We start from the raw sequence: 18,614 nt of genomic DNA on the forward strand, positions 1-18,614 counted from the left end.
TGGAGGATTCAGACAGAATGATCTCTCAAGATGATCAAGCAAATTCAGTTTCACTGCTACTAATATAACATTCATCTATAGCAATAGCACTTAAAGACTTACCGTATATACTGCTTCATAGTGCTTTACAGCCCTCTCTAAGCAGTTGACAGAGTCAGTATATTGCCCCCAAGAATCTCGGTCCTCATTTTACCAACCCCGGAAGGATGGAAGCCTGAGGTGACCTTGATCGAACTGCAGGCTGTGGGCAGAGTTTGCCTGAAATATGGTCCATTCTAACCATTACGCCACCACGGCCCTGTCAGATGCCCCAATGGACAAGCTGTGCCACAGGCAAAATGCCCCCTTAGCCATTACACATTTGTGACAAGCAGTAATGTGGGGATTTGTGTACCACAAGTAATCCTTGACTCACAATCATAACTGAGCTCGGAATTTTGGTCCTAAGTCAAGATGGCGGTTAAGCAAGTCATCGGTGTGATCATGCCCAATTTTACAATCTCTTTTGCGACCGTTGCTAAGCGAATGTCACAATCAGTAAGCAAATTCACGGTTCACAATGCCAGTTTGCAGCCAAAAAAAAAACAGGATGGTAAATGGCCTGTTTTTGGCCAAAAAAGGGTCTGTGCGTGAGAGGAGGGGAGAGGGAGGGAGGGAGAGGGAGGGAATTGCGGAGAAGGAAGGAGAGGGAGGAGACAGAGGCTGGTAAATGGCTTGTTTTTAGAAAATGGTGGGGAGAGGGGAGGGAGGGAGAAGAGAGGGGGGAGGGAGAGAGAAAGGAGGGAGGGGAGGGAGGAGAAAGGAGAGAGGGAGGAGAGGGAGGCAGAGGCTGGTAGATGGCCTGTTTTAGAAAAAAATGTGTGTGCGTGAGAGGGGGAGGGAGGGAGAAAAGGAGGGAGAGAGAGAGAAAGAAGGAGGGGAGGGAGGGAGAAAGGGCAGAGAGGGAAGGAGAGGGAGGCAGAGGCTGGTAGATGGCCTGTTTTGGCAAAAATGTGTGTGCATGAGAGGGAGGAGGGGGAGAGAGAGAAAGAGGAGGGAGGGAGAAAGGGGGAGGGAGAGAGAAAAGTCGGAGAGGGGGGAGAGGCTAGTAAATGGCCTGTTTTTGGCAACAAATGTGTGTGTCTGAGAGAGGGGGAGAGGCGGGAGGGAGGGAAGGAGAAAGAGTGGGGAGGGAGGGATAGGGAGAGAGAAAGGGCGGAGGGAGGGAGAAGGAGAAGTAGGTAGCTTCGAATCTGGATTATACGTAGCCCGGAGAGGTCCAGGGTAACTTCAAACAGTCACTAAGCAACTGGCTGTAAGTCAAGGACTACCTATTATGTATTACGTAAGTTGACATCAACATTTTGTGCAAGCTGGACAGAAACTGAGGATCACAGGAAGCTGCTTTTGATCAAGTCAAATCTTATGTCCTTCTGTGTTAGTGCCAGTTTCAACTAAGACTTGGTAACCTTTCTATACGTAGGGACATTTCACTATCCAGCATCCACTTCCACTGACCGGGACTGCTGGAGTTAACACTCAGCAACATCTGAAAAACTGCAAACCCTAATTTATGCAAAAACTGGCTGGATTCCCTCCACCACCAGCCTTATCTGGATCTGTTAAGAGGGGAATGGCTTATCTTCCACATGCAAAGCATGTGCTCTAAATCAGAGCGCTGTAGAGGCTCTTCCCTAATTTAAAGTTTCCTTTCCAAGATAAAGGCCAAGCTCTAGTTGATTACTGGATCCAAACCCACCGTTTGTCAACAGGCTATTATCTTGTTAACATAGCAAATAAACACTGATCTGTCCTAACTAGAGAGGACATTGTGCAAGGGACTAAGGACTGAATGAATATCCAGCCAGCTATGAATGATTGGGCACTGTGTGTCAAAAAAGATTAGGAGATACCAACATGATTTTGTTACTATGAAGCTGGCATTTTATTTTATTTTATGAGGTCTCCAACATTAAAAACGGCCATCTTCTTTGACTGCTTTCTTGCACAAATCCTCCTGGGATTACTTTACTTCAGATGAAGGAAGGAGAATAAAATGTTTAATGTTTCTCAGCATTTAAAAAAAAAAAAAGCAGAAATTCTGACACATCTACAGTGGAGCAAAGCTGTTACTTCTCTCCAGAAGAAATGTGGTAATCCACATAAAGGAAACTCCTCTTGGGGAGGGAGGAAAGAATATTTTTTTAAAAATATTTCCTACAAGCAATCTTGGAAGAGTCAAAGATTTATTAACAGCCTGAGAAAGATCTGTGTGATTTATGTGGAACTGACAGCTCAGCTCCAGCAGAAAGACAGCAACTATACTTACGAGGAACAAATTCCACAAATTTGATTTTCTATTTACCCAAAACTGTTTCTTTCTACTGCATACATTTTAGAAACACTTTACCAATCACAATACAAAGTAGCTGACAGTAGAAATAGCTAGTAGATGGAAGTGGTGTTTTACAACAGGAATCTTTCTGACAAAGCTTTACAAGATCTAATTATACAATGGATCATGAAAATTAGGGTAGAACAATATTTTAAAAAGAGTTTCTCATTACTGCATTGTTCCACAGCGCATTTTTACAAAAGGCCTAAGACTCTAAGTAAATGACTGTCTAAAGCACTAATACCTGGGCATATACCTCTATATCTGCTACTCTCCCTTTACCATCTTTCTTATTTACCATTCTTTAAAATGCCATTAACCAGGTTTCTTAAGGGCCTTTTCTGCAGTAGTCCTATAGGCAAGGAACCAGTTTCATCTGGGATATCAAGTCCTAACACTTTTCGCTCAAACAGTCTCCTGAACTGACTTTATTGCTCTGTGCAGTTCAATATTTTAACCATGATGGTATAATGGTTTTTATTATTATGTTCATGTTATACTTTTCATTGTATCTATATTCGTAAGTCATCCTGGAATAGTGCCTTTAAAATGGATCTATGATTCAAAACAAGTTTTCCTTCTCATCTACACAAGGGCCTTTTCCTTGTTGTCAGCTTTATTTCTGTACGTCCACAGTCTGAAAGCAATCATAGTTTTTCAAAGGCTCATCTCCAATAAAAACATTGAGGTACACGCTTACAGTATGTCAGAGTTTTTCTGTAGCTTGATTCCAACAAATTTTGCTTTTATAACTGTACTACCATATACAAACAGATAGAACATATGCATAAGGCATTTAATAATACATATCAATGCATGTGGGTACTAGAAATAAATGTAAATAAAATTACATGTAAAAATACTATTCCACTTAGCCAGGCTTCCAAATGCTGTCATTTCTTTGCAGTTTAAGAAAAACTGATATCACTGTTGGAAGCAATATGAAATCCTGATATTAATTTTATTGATAACCTCTGTATTTTATCAATAACTTTGACTATAGGCACCAACTTTTCAGTGCATCAAAAAATCAGTCATCAAAAGGTTAATCTTCAAACCAAAGAGAGGAAAGAAAATGGATTTTTTTTTCCCCTCTCAGCTTTTACAGCTGAGGTTCATATTAAAAAAAGCTCTTGCTACAACACTAAGTAAAAGTACATATGGAAGTTAATAAAATGTATTGATTCTTGTAAAAGGCACCTTTAAATGCTGCCACACTCAAAATATGTCCCTGCTGCTTCTATTGCTGAGATCCTTTGCTGCGAAAAGACTTCTGCGTCAAAGATGCTTTTAAAAGCAACTCTTCCCATCCAATCTACGCTTATCTTTGCTACAATGACCGTTTATTTCCATGGCTGGAATTTCAACCGAGGCCTGTGAATTCCAAGACAGTCCCAGCAACTAATGGGGGGAAATACCCTTCCAAGCATCAGCTCCGATATTGCAAGAACTCCAGCCGGTAATGAAACCCAAATTAAAAACCTCACGTTCCATTCAGCTGCCCCTTTCCCGAGTTCCCAGTGTCCCTTGGGATGAACATACCTATGAAGAGGGACAGAGATGTCCCTGGGTCCCCCAGTTAGCCTTTTCCAAGCTGCCCATTTCATGCTGAATTTGCGCTGTGGAGAAATCGGTGCAGTTCCTTTTGGGCTTTTTTTTTCCCCCTCACTTGCGTTCTTGCTATGAAAAGGTCCGGCCAGATGAACCATGTAGCTTAACGGTGCCAAGAGAAACAAGGGGAGGGAGGAGATACATGCAGGACAGTGTTCCAGGGCTAGACGTTCAACTGGCTGCTACAATTTTTTAAAAAAAGTAAAACAAAAAACAAAACTACCATCCAATGCCTGGAATTAAAAAGCACTATCTCGTTCTGTTCCATTTCCAAGGCCTGTTTCATTTCTCTTGATGTTTCCCTGATCCATCTTTGCAAGCCAACGAAATCCCTTGAAATCGTGAAGGCTGAAGAGAGTGCAACTGAGGCCAGTATTGACGGGCCTTAACGTTCTCACCATTTAAAAAAAGAAAGAAAGAAAAAGGGAAAAAAGCAAGCACTACTGCCGCCTCACAGATTACTGGAAAAGAAATTAATAACGTTGGAAGGTCGGGTTTTTCTGCGGCTGAAATCCAAACAGCTGCCAGAAATAGGATCTTCCACAATATGACCCGATCATGGTTAACAGTTCGTAGACAATATTTTAGCATGATGTAACTAAAACTAGAACAATAAAATTGAGAACTGAAAAATCGATGTTTCTTGCTTTGAAATAAAAAAACCTTTCTTTCCCATTATGGATACAATTGGTCTCTTATTCTAATTAACCATAGCCTTATGGGAACTCAAATGGATTAATTGACTGACTGACTGACTGACTGACTAGAAAGTATCAGGGCATAAGTTTAAAATCAACAAAAACTCAAGAAACTCCTGAAAGTTTGCCTTTTTAAAAAATATATATATTTATTTTGGCACTAGAAAGATATGAATCTCCAGATAAAATTTCTTGAGCAGCCTATTCCAAAATGGATCCCACGGCTGTTCCTGTCAAGGGACACTAACCACCAGCTAGAAGAATGGTGGATTCAGAAGAAAAAGCCTCTGAGGCAGACCTACAACCAAATATATTTCTTGAATATTTTCCTTTCTTTCCTGTAACTCCGGAGGTAATGCATTGCCCTCTAATTAAGTAGTTACAGTTTTTTTAAAAAAAAAAAAAACATCAAATGATTTACAAAGCAGAAGCAATAATCTACCCAGCTTCATCCCTTTCTATATGTATTGAACAGACTTTTCAATTAAAAAGACATTTTAATTTTTGTCTGAGTACTCTCCAAAAACACTGCATTGATCTACTGCCCTTCATTCTGATTGCTCAGAAGGCTAATGCACAATTCTGCAAACCCCTTTTCATTTAAAAATGTACAGATGTTTTGATAAAGAACTACTTCATAGAATGAAAGCACTTCGAGTGGCAATTTAAAAGACCAAGAGAAAATCTTATAAGAGCTTATTGCTTGGGCTGGTCTTAATTAGTAGTCTAATGTCTGTGTTTTTAATTTTAAGATGTCATGGTCTTCAAATACCAAATATGCTGTCCTCTGGGAGTTTTATCCAGCCAGAATTTCATAAGCATGATTTAAATGAATTTTCCCCACTTTAGACTTACTAAAGATATAAGCAGAAACCCAGAAATAAATTTAAGGTCATCAACTGAATTGCAGAGCTGATCTTCATTTTCACCCATAAAATTACAACTTCCTATCTATCAGGATAACCTGGAATGATGGGACCTATTCTTGTTCTTCTTATGCCATATCCGTCATCAGACGTTGGCGATCATGTTGGAGATCCTATTTTTATCAACAGCCACACGAAAAAGTGATACTCAGTTTTGTCCAAACCAGTCTCTATGGCTGATCTTTTCCGTCAGGAAATAAGCAAAAACGTTTTCTAATATTTCCTTTCCCAAAGTATCATTGATGCAATTGTACATTTTAGTAAAACATCATCGTCAGTAAAAAAAATATAAAAAATGCAAATTTAGCTGGCTAATCTTTCAACATCTCAGACTTACAAAATTATATGGGTGTGGGGAGGGAGAACAGCACCCACCCACCCCAAGCTATATGCTTAAATACTCCCCACTCTCCCATTACCAGAAGTGAGGCTCACTTAAAATCAGAATTTGATTTCTCTGGGTATAAATTAAGGTTCTGCATTAACATCCAGGAGGCAGTTAAATCAGGTCTGAAGTGGTTGCTAGGTTACAATGACTTTTCGGTAGGAATTTACTTCAATGAAACTCTGCTGTGTTATCTTGTGGTTCATCTGAGAATGTTACTCCATAAAGAGGTTAAGTAGACAAAATAGTGTTGTTGTTTTTTAAAACAAGCTCACTTGTATATTTCTTCAGCATTCTAAACCAGCAATAACATATCAAGCAACTCCCATCTCAGAAATATTTTTCTGTCTGGATGTGTCTGCGCATGAACATCCCTAGATATTTATTATGTACATGAAAGGAAAACTAGTCTCCCTATCCCCAAAAGCGATTTAGAAAGAGAGAAACATCTCTTGATTCATTGAGAATATGGTGACAGAGGCAAATGAGTAATTTTCCTGTATAATCTTCTTAGAGGGTTGCCTTAAATTCAGAATCTCTTTATTATTGAGCAGAGATGGTTATGGGTATTTACATGAATATACAAAAAGAAGCAATGCTAAACTGCAAAAATCTAGATTTTCCAGGAGATCCTTTAGAGATCTAAAAACAGCTACTGTACACGTCTTCAGACTCTGGAAATTTTTTTTTTTCCCCTTGCTGCCTCCTTAAGTGAGCATTCATTTCTTCCCTGTTAAATCCGCATGACTCAGAGATGCCATTTCAGCCCCAAACCTAAGTGTAGCCACATCAAGCTGAACCAGAATATTTCAGAATATAAATTCTGGGATGCGGGTGGGGTATCCAGTTCCTCCTAGTTGCAGTGTTCAAATTATCCTCCATAATTAAAGTGAAATATTAGGTTTGTCCACATGGAATAATTTCCAGGTTGAAATCTCATAGTCGTAAATTCAAAAAAAAAAAATGTGTATTATAGAAAGTAATGCTTGCTCCCAAAGAAATGCACTTCATATTGGGATACTGAATATATTTTTTCTCCAATTATTGACAGCAGCCTCTAATGGACATTTTACCTAAGGAAGCCCCTATGAATTCAGCCAGGCATTATTCTAAACAAACAGGCTTCACAGTGTGATGTCGCTTTATTGAATCAACTGGAATCTCAATTACCACATTCAGGATTTGATCACCTGTCTAGTTTCCACAGTATGCTATGACCAACTGCAGGTTTTCAAGCCACCACTGTGATGTTGAAGTAAAGATTAACCCATTATCCCTTAATTGACTTTTGAGCCTCAAGATATAATTGGAAATTAGTTAGGGGACCAGCTGTATTTGGAGAAGTGATTTTATGCTTCTCAGATTTCTGCTCCATAAAAACCCCGGGGTCTGCACTCTCTTATTAGGGAACAGGCTCCTAGTGACAGTTAAGAAGCTGTAGAAACAGAGAAGATTACATGTGAAAGGTAAGGCCACATTTTATCAAGTCTGACCCAATTATTTCATAGACAGCGCCATGTACAAGTTTTTGGGAGAGGTTCGGAACTGCCTGTTCCCATAATTATTATTTTTTTACTTCCCAGTCTAGTCTATGGTCCTGGCATCTAACAATCACCATGCATACGCTAGTCTGGTCCAGATTTCTGAGAGTGGTATGGTAAAATTGAAGGTGGCTCTGCTACAGCAGAGCTGATAATTGTGGTAAAGACCAATCATGAATAAACCAGTTCCTTGGAACCAAAGGATGGAGATCACCCATATGCGCTCCAGTTAACTGCTCCTCATGAGAAGACTGCAAGACAGTGGTTTTCTATGAGTTTTATCATTGGGATATGACAAGATCAGCCATCTTACTTGCAACTGTGGCAGAGTCTTTAAAGAGCATTAAGTTTTCAAACCTCGCTTTCTAATCACTTTCAGAAATTACCGATGAACCATCTTACAACTCTTAAAGATCTTTTAAAAGTCTTCACTGGATAAGTTTATCTTCAATTCTGAATAAAATGAAAATTAATTATGATTTTAAGGACTTAAAGATAATTTTAAACAACAAAAAGCCTAAAAGATTTTTGTCTAAGAAAATGATAAATTGATTTAGGGTCCAGATAAATTTGGAATATTGTCTTTTACTCTAGGTTTTTGGAATAAACTGTAAAAAATAAAAAGCTTCAATTTGGGAAAGTCCTTAATGTTGGCTATATTGTTTATTGCAAGTCGAAACAAAGGTAGTGATTTTAGAATCTGTGCACAAGAGGGGACAAAAGAATCTAAGCAGAAGGGGGGAAAGAACACCCGTCGTTAATGTCAGTTCATACTGGGACTTACAAAATGACACAAAACATTGTAACATTGGAAATATTAAATGAGATCTCAGAAGAATGGAGCCACAAATTAGAAACTGCAATATGAATGCTGTCAGTAATGAAGTCTGCTTCTAGAGATAAGACTACAAGATATTAATGAAGGCAATGACTGATGTGGAACAAATTTTGTTTGACAAGACAGAGAAAATACCAAAACTGGAATTACAAATGACAGGCCAAGAGAATGATTTGAAAAAGCAATCTTTGCTGGATGTACAAAGGAAACTGGCCGAAGTTTTAAATTAAAAGGGGAATACAAATGACAAACCAAGAGAATGATCTAGAAAATGTTGTCTCATCTACAAGAGAGGCCTGTTAAAAGCTATATTTATTTATTCTAATTCAGTCGTTTGATTCCTTCTGTCCTAAGAAAATGTAGCTTGTAGATATTAATGTTACCTATTCGCAAGATATTAAAATATCAACACTATGCTGTCTACTCACTTCATATTATCTGCATGACACTTGTCTTTATATCCTATGTATAATTTACCTTATTGCTATTGCTTTTATGCCTTCATTGACTTCTACACTGCTTCACATTCATCTTGCATTTTTCTTATTGACTTCAATTTATTATTTATTTAGGAAATCAATTGATATAGCCACCTTCTCGCAAACAACAGATTCAGGTTGGTATAGAACACAGCTAAAAACAGTTAAAACATATTAAAAAGTAAAAAAAAAAACTATCCTAAAATAATGATAGAAGTTAAGATGTTAAAAATTGTAAGAGACATTGAAAGCCAAATGAAGTAGAAGGCATGGGATGTGTATATACATACTTATGCAAGCAAACACTCCATAAATCGTTTTATCCACGAAACTTGCTCCACATAGAGAAAATTACAGCCCATGCACCAGCCCTATTTCCACAGGAAATACTATTCAGATTTCAGCAGCCATATAAATATGGTCCTTTCAAGGATCTGAATGACGCATCTGTTTGAGTATGTCTACAGGGCATGCTTGACAATAAATATTTACCCTTGAAAGTTATCAACAAAAATTGCTTATTAATATGACTCCTTACACTGAGGAAAAGAAGCATCGAGTGGACCTGAGGAAAAAAATAGATAAGCAAAATAATGAATGCAAAGCAATATGTAGAAGATGCAGGATGTATGCCTGCCTATCACCGTGACAACAATGTTTATGTGATGACCAATGTTACTATTTCTGTGGCAATGCTTTCCATACTCCCCAAAATTCAGTACCAGAATTCTTTTAGTCCGTTAGCCATACAGACAAAGAGAAATTGCCACTGGTCCCTCAGCTAACATGTTTTGGTTTGCTTCCTGCCACTAAATAAGATGCATCTCCCAAGAGCTAATAAATTCTTAACGCTCTTTCCAGCAACTACATCCAAACAGTTACTCAGTCCCACCTACGGTAATAGCATATTTCCATCACAAGGGTCCAGGAGGATGAGTGCAGGCACTCTCTTGATCTTTCCTGTAGTCAATTATCGTTCTCATCACTATGGAAACCGATATTCTAAGGAACACTGCCAGAAGCCCATCACCTCCAAACTTAACCCTGAAGCTTGCAAAATAGGCAAAGATCGCTTCAAACTCTCAAACTGAATCAGCCATGTGACTCAGAGAAATATAATTAGCCATAAATTTACACACACACACACATACACACACACACACTAGCAGCAGCAGCAGCAGCTAAGTGCCATGGAGAAAAGGGCAGACTACTTTTCCCTTTATTTCTTTGGGCTGTTCAAGATCACAGAAGGCTTTGGGGAAAGTAAGTGTTGAGGTCAAAGCAGGCCCTCAATTATTTTTCCTCAAACCAATTAGTTCATGCAGTTGCCCATATCCCAATTGCTCCTTCTGGGGGAAAGCACAGCAGCTGCCAGAACTAAATGCAGCCTAGCTTCAGCAACTGTGTACAGACCTTTAGAGACTTCATTTACAAAAAAAAAAAAAAAAAAACACCAAAAAACCCTGGAAGTCATTTAAGTTGCTTTCATGTAGAGAGGAATGTTGCTAGGAGGGTCAACAGGGGGAAAGCAGCTGACTGGATGCCAACAAAACGGCAGAGATAACAGAATAAAACCATGAGAAAAGCCCCTGGTACAAGGAGGACGCTGTGGCCTCGTTCACATATAATGGTATTAAACCAGAATGGTTAACATATTTATGAAGCCCAAAATCCGCCATCGTGGTTTAGTTTCTCAAGCAGATCAGGCCAATATAAAAAAAAATTCTGAAAAGTGAGACAATCTGTGTCTCACAGGCTGCTACGGTATATTTACACGAGCTCTGGTGGCGCAGTGGTTAGAATGCAGTATTGTAGGCTAATTCTGCCAACTGCCAGCAGTTCAAATCTCACCAGGCTCAAGGTTGACTCGGCCTTCCATTTTTCCGAGGTCGGTAAAATGAGGAGCCAGATTGTTGGGGGCAATAGGCTGATTCTGTAAACCGCTTAGAGAAGGCTATAAAGCTATTGTTTTTTGCAAAAAAAAAAAATATGATACCTAAAAAACTTGACTTACAATGGCCTGATTTCAATTACTTCCCAACCCACCCATAAAACCCAAAACAAGTTGCAGGTCCAGCAACTTGATTTTATTTAATGATCTACAAAAAGTGAATGGCAGCATGACCTTCCTATACTAACTTCTGCCTTCTTCTAACCTGAAAGTTATCTCCGTAGACATGATCCTCAACTTACAACTGTTTTTTTTTTTAAACAATGGTTCAGTAACAATGGTCCTTGGGAAAAATGACTTACAACAGACTTCTGACCGTCACACCGCCCTCAGAGTCATGTGGTCTCAATTCAAGCATTTGGCAACCAGTTCACATTTACCACTGGTTGCAGCATCCTACAGTCATGTGATTGCAATTTGCGACCTGTTTTGTTGATTTCAGGCAAAAACAACAAACAAAAACCCTCTATTGGGGAATTAAATTCACTTAATGACTGCATGTTTTGCTTAAAAAAAAAATCCCCATTGTAAAAACTGTTATAAAATTAGGTCCGACTCAAGTTATGATGATGTATGACAGAAATTGCAATCCCCATTGTGATTGGATATTGAAGATAATCTATTTATGTTAGTACCTGAAATCTGTTCTGTGTCTTTTTCAGTCTGTTTTTAGTCTCTAAATACTACCTGGGATCCTGTATTAACATGATTGCGATTATATTAATCACACCAATTCCTTCTCTTTCTGCAAAAGTAAATCAAAACCCATTGCTAACTCCTTTTACAGAACAAATAAATCTTAAATCTGAGTTAGTTCTGTGGAAGAGTTATCTGCTTTCTCAACGCTGGGTGGCAGTCTAGGGCAAAGAATAAAAGTTTTTCTGCTGGATGCGGGGAAAACATAAATCATGTATTCTAATTCCTTAAATACGCATTAGAATAGACACGTGCAAAGCAAAAATTAACATCGCAAAAATGATATGTTGAATTGAAAGTGATTCAGTAAGCATTTTTTTTGCTACCTGGGGGAAAAACACATTTTCTATTCTGATCATTGTTGAGCAAAAAACAAAGTAGGATATTCTGGGTATCTTGAGATATAAAAATGGAGATCATTATGGAAACGATCCACTCCTCTTTTCTAGTAGTGCAATGGAAGGATTGCTATACTGGTTTCACCTACTATCTGGTGCACAACTGTGCCACTTACAGACATTAATCACCATCTGGAGATTTAGGATGAAATGCCAACCATAACCTGCTCTTCATCCCAGGAAGCAGGAAGTCTGCAATATCCATGAAAGATTTTAGGAAGCAGTTTTGGAACACATGAAAAAAAAACAGGGTAAGGCTTAATCCAGATGAGATGATGTTGTTAGTCACGAAGTTGTGTCCAACCCATTGTGACCCCATGGACAAAGTTCCTCCAGGCCTTCCTGTCCTCTACCATCCCCCAGAGTCCATTTAAGCTCACACCGACTGCTTCATCCAGCCACCACCTTCTCTGCCGTCCCATTTTTCTTTTGCTCCCAATCATTCCCAGCATTAGGCTCTTCTCCAGTGAGTCCTTCCTTCTCATTAGGTTGCCAAAGTATCATCTTCAGGATCTGGCCTTCTAAAGAGCAGTCAGGGTTAATCTCCTCTAGAACTGACCAGTTTGATCACCTTTCAGTCCAAGGGACTCACAGGAATCTTCTCCTCCAGCACCAGAGTTCAAAGGCCTCCATTCTTTGGTGCTCAGCTTTCCTTATGGTCCAACTTTCACAGCCATACATTGCAACTGGGAAAACCAGAGCCTTGACTATACGCACTTTTGTTGGCAGGGTGATGTCTCTCCTTTTTAGTATGCTGTCTAGATTGGCCATAGCTTTCCTCTCCAGGAGCAACCGTCCAGATGAGATAGCTCTGCTATTAAGCACAAGAACAGATCAGTCTGAAGAGACATTTATACACTATCACAGATGGCATTATATTCCATCTGAAGGATCATGTATACCATTCAGAACTTCTGCAGGATCCAGTGTTGACTGAGAAAGTCGACGCCAAAAAATATCTGGTAGGGCCAGCAACAGCTCCCTCTAGATGCTGACTTGCCACAAAGATCCATATGCCAAAGAAATCTAAGATGGATTAATGCAAGGGACTGAATTTTAAGATCATGAGGAAATCACAATGGCTTCCCAATCCAGCCACTTGCTCTAATGGAAAAATTTTTCGTTAAGATTACATAAAACTGTACTGTGCTACTTGTTCTTTTTAAACATGGTAACCCCAAATGGTTCAGGTTTGGTCAACTACATCTGTGTCAATCTGTCTAAAACCTGAGATCAACTGGCCTCAGTCTATATCGCGGTGGGCAATAATTTTCCCAAACAGCTACATGGGAAACGTGGACTGTTATGGAGGTCCGAACCAATAGACCGAACTGAATTCTGCTCACTATTAATTATCTCGCTTTATAAAAAGCAGTAAATTATGTGGTTTTGATTACTATGAAGGTGTGTAGACATGCATACATATATGTAATTTTTTTAAAAATAGGAGTTGCCTTCAAAATAAAAGCAATGCAATTGTATTGTATGTATGGCATATTATTTACATCTGATTTCTAATTTCTGATTGACCTCATGTAGGCCAGACAGGAACAGTCAAAGGGTCAGATGTGCCCTGGGGGCGTAAAATGCCCAGGTCTGGTCTATATGTTCAGCTTTTGAGAACAATGAAAGTAACAGATGCATTGATTCTCAGCTTCATCCACACTATTCATCCAACAGCATTACTAAGAAAACTCTTACATTAGTTCCACTCTCTCCTCTATGACTTGCATTTTACTTGTTGTCCTTTTGACACAACTACAGTTTATGAAGAATGCAACCAGAATGAATCACTCTCCTACGTTTAAGCCCAGATATAACTATCCTTCACTTCTAGCTAGACATCACCAGTTTTCTTAGCAATTAAGAATGAAATGTACTGCAATTGTTAAGAATAACCAGAGTCTATAAATGGAGAGGAAAAAATGTCAATCATTCAAGATGAAAGTTCTTCTTCCTTTTTAAGCTAACAGAAAATACTGAAATTGCTGTCTGAGGAAGCAAGGAATGAATTCCGTGTGGAAATATCTCAAATGAATTCAGGGAAATTAAATGGCCCAGTCTGACTGCATTTTTTTTTTCCTGCAGTATCATCACATATTGGAATTTTCATCCTTCCCATTCCCTCTTTGCTGCTTTCTGCCTTTTATACTGGCTGGGCCCTTTTCAGCAGCCATTTCGCTGAGCTTAATACTTACAAGCCAAGAATAAAAGAATTATTTATAACCGTGTGACATTATCTGACGGAGTCAACTTGTGCTTCCAACAGGATCTCCTTGCATAGATTTACCGAGCATTGAGAAGAGAAACATTTATAATGCTAGAAATAAATTATTTTTTCCGTGTCCACACTACTGCTCTGCAGCAAATCTCTTTCTTACAAAACTGCACACGTTCCAGTCCTTTGACTTTGAGGAGAGGGGTAATTTAAATTCTCAGCTCTTCTTCCATTGGTGAAATTGAGGGCTGCTTATTAGGTGTGCCAGGAGACTTGGGAGGCCCAACCAACATGAAGTTCTTTATTAAAGAATCTTACTTTCTCTATGGGATGAAGAGAAATTGGGTCACGTGAAATATATAAAGAATGGCGGGGGGGGGGGTTCCCCCAACTTTCTGGGGAATGCCAACAACTCTGCTTTTGTTGCTAAGAAGCTACAGAGAAAGAGAGAAACCAGCCAGATTTTTTTTTTAAAAAAAGCCCATGAAATACAAGAGTGTCCCAATTCAGACACAACATATTGTTAAAAGTGTGTTTCCTTCGTTTCACAGCAAAATAAAAATCCATTTCACTGTTAACTGCTTGCTAACTAACTTTTTTCACACTAATTTGCTTAAATAAGGATTACTTTTTTGTTTATTTGTTTTTCATTAGCAAAGCTAATATTCCAAGAGAAGAGAATATATGTAGCTCAGGGTTGGACTGTGATATCCTTGGAGCTCTCTGGCCTTGGTTGTTTGCTTGAAGTCATTTCATTACCTGACTAGGTAATATCTTCAGTGCTGGGGAATGAGGGGTTTGTAAACAACCAACGCCAAAAAGCTCCAAGGACTCCAGAGCTAATATTGTCACTAGCAAAAAAAAAACAACGCAAGCTCGTTTGGTAAGTCAACATAATTCATCAAAGATGAATACATACATTAACGAGTCGCAAACCTTATCAACCAGATATTTCTTGTACAAAAATGCAAACAAAAATTATTCCGCAGCTCTAGCAAAAAGAAAGTCTATGTAGCACATTGGTCCTTTTATCTTCTCTCAAATTGAATTCAACACGATTCACACTGTGAGCAAGCATTTTATACCTCTTGCCAGGATATATGGGCTGATGCATTAAAGGCAACGTAACTCAGCACTCATTTTTCATTTTGGATTGGTAAACAGGTGGTTTTTTTTTAAGAAATATTGTCAACCATTCAGACAAGTTCTCCCTGGAACAAAAAGAAACACTGGCTGGTCTCCAACGTCCCTCTGGGGTCAAGGTATTAAGAAAGCGATAACAGGGCTGACATTTGTTGAAGGGAAAGAAAAAAGCTATCTTGCCTCGTCCTAGTTTGCTTTCAGACAGAAGGTGTGACAAAGATGTTATAAAGTCACCACTGCTTAGGGTCTCGATAATTGAAGAGGCTTCTCTCTGTGCGTTTAAGTCTGCTAAAAGGAGCTCTTTTCTGTGTGTGGGGGGGGGGGGAATGAGGGAAGTCAATCACGTGACGCTATTCCGTCTTCAGAGGTACAGATGGCACCAGCATTGTCTTGTTTATGATAAGCTAGAAAACCTTCAAGGTCCTGTCGACTGCACTTCAGCAAAATTTTATTTTGTGATTACTGAATTTCCTCGAAAACAAAATGTTGTGGCCCGCCAGCAGCCAGCGGAGTTGGCAGCAGAGTCGGACGATGAGGGAGGTTGGGGAGGAACACGGGCCAGTCCTGGAGTCTGGGGCAGGCTCTGACGAAGGCTCTGCGTTGGAGGCAGAGAGGGGGCCAGGGCCGTCCGGCAGTTATCAGCTGCCTTCAGAGTTGGAGATCAGTAAGGCAGAAGAAAAGCTGAAGCCTGTTCCAAGTGTGCACATGGACAGAGCTGCCAGGAGAAGGGAACAGCTAAGGAATGAGGGTCAACTCAGGAGTAAAGGCTCAGGTGGACAGTGAATGGCCCCTCCCATAGGGAATAAAGAAAAGCGAAAGGGGAGTGGTGTTTGCAGGAGACAATTAGTTCATTTAATTAGGGTGAAGATTTGTTCCTGACTCCTTGCCAAGTATTTTCTGGTACAGCATTGCGCTTGGAAGCTATCGGCCTGGCAACTCTCCAAGCCTGATAAGGTCTGTGGTTGTAAATCAGTTTTGAAAGACAGTTTGCCGGGACTTTGTTGGATGTGAATGAGAGGAATTCACATTAGCCTAATAAAAAAGGGTTTTGTCGGGACGAGGAGTCTGCTTTGTGATTTTGTGAAGCCTTGGTCAGAACAGAAAACTATTCCAAAAGAAGGGAATTAGAAAGAGACGATTAAAAAGGAGGAAGAAAGCACGCAAAAGATGGCTTGTGGGATTCTTTCCAACCCATGTATCAGCAGTGGGATGTTCAGAAAGAGAAGTGAAAAGCATTCTCAATCTTCTCCCCTCTGCCCCCCGTCCCCGGGGCCAGGCTGCTTCCCCCATAGAGACAGACTGAGAAAAAAACATTCTAGATTTATTTTCCCCTTCGCAGCTCCTAGCCTGGTTCAGCCCAATTTTTAAACCTTTGTTCTTGTTGTTAGCTTCTCTACCAACATTAGAAGTGATCCCGCTCAGTTTTGGTTCTGAATGGTTGGCCTACCATGCACTGAGTCTCAACTCTCTTTCCAATATTTTGCTGGGTTGGAAACAATAAACACAGAAATAAAAATCCTGTGCAATGCTCAGACTGTCCACTTTCTCAATCTGCCTCCTGCTGGACATTAATTCTGGAGGTTCCCTCCTCAATTTAATGTGCTGTGACATATTTACATTTGTGGCACATGTGCATGTCTCTATGTATGCTGGTCAGAATCCATCCATCCCTCCCAAAGCAAATACATTTGAAGTTGTATTCATCAAATCACTAATTCAAATTAACTGCCAATAAAGGACCCAATTTTATTTGGCTACCAATATAACTTTCTCTTACATACAAGCTACACTGGCACACAAAGTCACCCTTTCCTTCGCTTCCATTGGAAACAGGAAAATAAAAGGAGGGGGAAGAAAGGAAGAGAAAAGGAAGGAACAAAACTAGAAGGGTTAATCCACACTTTCAGCAGTCGATATCTGTTACCATTCTGCTTTTTTTCCTATTCTGCTCAGCAAGTGTGGCTCATTCCGCACCCCCATCCCACATACACCATTAATGAATACATACATCTGCATTTATTTCATCATCAATGCTGGATTGTGACTTCTGCTTAACGTCAGTGAATTGTTTTAATCATTACCTCCTGCCCTAAAATTTACACAGGGCAGGCTAGTGATATTTTAATAAACACAGCCACTTACTATATACCAGCAGGAGTCTGTCAACTGTAGAAACTATTTTGATAGGACAGGTTTGTCTGCCTTGCATGGTGGCCTCCGATTAATCCTGCCATTTTCTCTATACTGTGCCACCCGTTAAACCGCACTGAAAGCTATGCTACTTTTAGCACAGCCTTAGCCTGAAAAACTGGCTTTTAAGAAAATACATCTGTGAGAGAACATGTGCTGTTATCTAGCAGGAAGGGGAAAAAATGATAGAGGTTTGGCCGGTCACTATAATGGGACTGCCTGACACTCAGCATTTGAACTAGCAAAACATGATCAGCTCTTTATTGAAGTTACTATCCACATGCTTATATAAAAACAGAGTGTCAGGGTTCTGACGGATGCCCTAATTAATTCATGAGCCTCCAGCCAAGTTTCAAAAGAAATCCAATTATTTATTAGGAGCGACACTTTCGGCACTTTTCCCAAGTGCACTCAACTTTGCCCCACTTCACATCTCTCCGGCTGGCTCTAGTAACCTGGGATACAATCTGGAGAAAGGTATGCGTGGAATGTGCTTCTGGTCATAGCAACCGAGCTGCTCCATCAGTTCTCCCCCCCTCCTGCCTATGGCAACTCAAGAGCAGGCCAGGAATGCTTTACGAGTTGACGCAGAGCTTGTTACCAACTTAAGCTAAAGCATTAAGCGTTTAAAATAAAGAATAATAAAAAATTAATAGATGTTTATAAGATTGCTTTGTTTTTTTAGACTGTATTTTACGTAAGCCATTTAAATAACTTTTGTGTCAATCTGGTTACTGACTCTTATTACAACACTAGCTTCAGTATGAATATACTTTTAACGTTGTGAGATGCTCCATCGCTGGAATTTTTCCATAAAAAATTGGACTACCGTTTGTCCGGTATGATATAAGGACTTCTGCCTTGGGCAGGGGGTTGGACTAGAAGACCTCCAAGGTCCCTTCCAGCCATATGATTTTATGATTCAGTATACATATCTCCTTTAGTCTACTCTTATTTTTTAACAAAGAAGGCAACTGATTTTATTTATGAAGCACTTGGGCAGAATTCCATTATTATTCCCCAGTGTCTATGTAAATAGAAATGATTAGGAAAAGGTTCCCCTCGCATATATGTGCTAGTCATTTCTGGCTCTAGGGGGCGGTGCTGATCTCCGTTAAAAAGCTGAAGAGCCAGTGCTGTCCAAAGAGATGGTCATGTGGCTGGCA

The 18,614-nt window shown here is 39.6% G+C and overlaps 1 protein-coding gene across 3 annotated transcripts in view; it reads right to left on the reverse strand.

Annotated features, from left to right (window-relative positions):
- The window catches only part of ARHGAP32 (Rho GTPase activating protein 32), a 163,634-nt gene that overhangs the window by 76,916 nt on the left and 68,104 nt on the right, over positions 1 to 18,614 (reverse strand). Inside the window, exon 1 of one of the 3 annotated variants that reach the window (XM_087970079.1) lies at positions 3,917 to 4,081. The exons of the other annotated variants lie outside the window; for them this stretch is intronic. The gene's annotated coding sequence lies outside the window, so the exon portion shown is untranslated. Of the gene's footprint in view, positions 1 to 3,916; positions 4,082 to 18,614 lie in introns of those variants that run through there. 3 annotated transcript variants of the gene reach the window in all.

This window comes from Notechis scutatus, chromosome 7, assembly GCF_049901735.1.
Source record: "Notechis scutatus isolate UNSWTSFEM ecotype Mainland chromosome 7, rNotScu1.2, whole genome shotgun sequence".
Classification (NCBI taxonomy): domain Eukaryota; kingdom Metazoa; phylum Chordata; class Lepidosauria; order Squamata; family Elapidae; genus Notechis; species Notechis scutatus.